Raw genomic sequence first — 1,644 nt, 5'->3', positions numbered from 1 at the left:
TTGAAACACAAGCTACTCATTTGTATTGGTTAAAACACTTAATTGCTTAGTAATCAAGGCAATTAAACCTCATTTTTAAGTTTAATAGGTTGGTCTTAAATAACAAGATTAAAAAAGAGACCTTTCAAAATAGGGATAATTACATACAGACCATTCGAAATATTCATATTTATAAATTATTCACTCGGATGATTTTTTTGAACTATTGAGCCGATGTATTTATTCGCTCCATATTTAAACTACTGAGAATTTGATGAAAATGAAAAATACGGGTTGAAATTTTATCACGAATTTTAATATTCGAGAGAAAATTTGAAAAATGGATGAAAGAGATGGACAAATTTATAAAAAGCAAGTTTCACCTGATCTATTTGTAATTGCCACTTCAAAATAATGACACCTTTTAATATGTACAAATCATAAGCAACTAAGTTATAGATTTTAAAATAAAAGATAAATATAAAGATGTAATAAGAATTTAAGTTTTAAGGCATAATTTAAATTTCAATTTCATTTTTTTTTATTTAAAATTCTATTTAGCATTTATTTAAAACTTTTAAAATTTAAATTTAATTTAATGTACGCCATCCAAAGAATAATAAAGTGATTATTATGAAAAAAATAAATTTAAATTTAATCATGTGGACGTCCGGACTCAAGATATAGAGGTGGACGTAGAGGTACGTTCTGTGGAGGTGCATAAAAATTAAAAAAAAATCATTTTAGCACAAAGGAATATTCCCCCGTGTTATTCCGTATTATTCATGTGTTATTGTGGTGATATTCATGTATTATTGTTTTTTGGGAATACTTCCGGTGTTATAATAACACAATAACACATCAATATCATCACAATAACACATGAATAATACGAAATAACACTGGGGAATATTCCCTTATGCTAAAATGATTTTTTTTAATTTTTCGATCACCTCTGTGTGACATGATTTTATTGGATTCCGAATCTACGACTCTAGACAATAATTTTTATGTGTGAAGACATAATTTTGTATTAAGAAAAGGGACTTTGAGCATGAAAGAGAAAGATCGGACGCAGATTTTTGCTAAAGAGTCCAAAAAGTTACTCATATTTTCATAAAATGGCCCACAATGGCATAGGTTTTAGTTGAAATTTTATTAATTATGTTTTTTTTATTATTAAATTTGGAATTGTGTCCTGATCTCTTTTTTTTTTTTCATATTTATGAATATATATACTATCTTATTTATATATGAAAAAGAGAATTTATGAGCAAAGAAAGTAAATAAATAAAAAAATTAAATTTAGTTTAAATAAAATAAGATAGAAGATTAATTTAAAATTAATTTTGTTTTATATTATTAACTTACAAATTATTACGTAAATTTCTCAAAAAATATAATTCTTTTATTTAATACAACTATAATTTAGAAATAGAAAAATTAAGATAAAAAATACAAAATTTAGGAGATTTACATAAGAAATTCAAAGGGGACAATTGCACCCCTTAGCATAGGTCCACCCATAACTTTAAAGTATTTAAATAATTATATATATATATATAAACAAATATAAACCAAATATATATATATATATATATATATAGACACACACACGTGTGCGTCTCGCACTCAGATCAATTGATCGGGCATCTGCTTGTCAAT

The sequence above is a fragment of the Phalaenopsis equestris genome, unplaced genomic scaffold (genome assembly GCF_001263595.1).
Source record: "Phalaenopsis equestris unplaced genomic scaffold, ASM126359v1 Scaffold000203, whole genome shotgun sequence".
Lineage (NCBI taxonomy): Eukaryota > Viridiplantae > Streptophyta > Magnoliopsida > Asparagales > Orchidaceae > Phalaenopsis > Phalaenopsis equestris.
Note: the sequence above shows the minus strand (reverse complement) of the source record.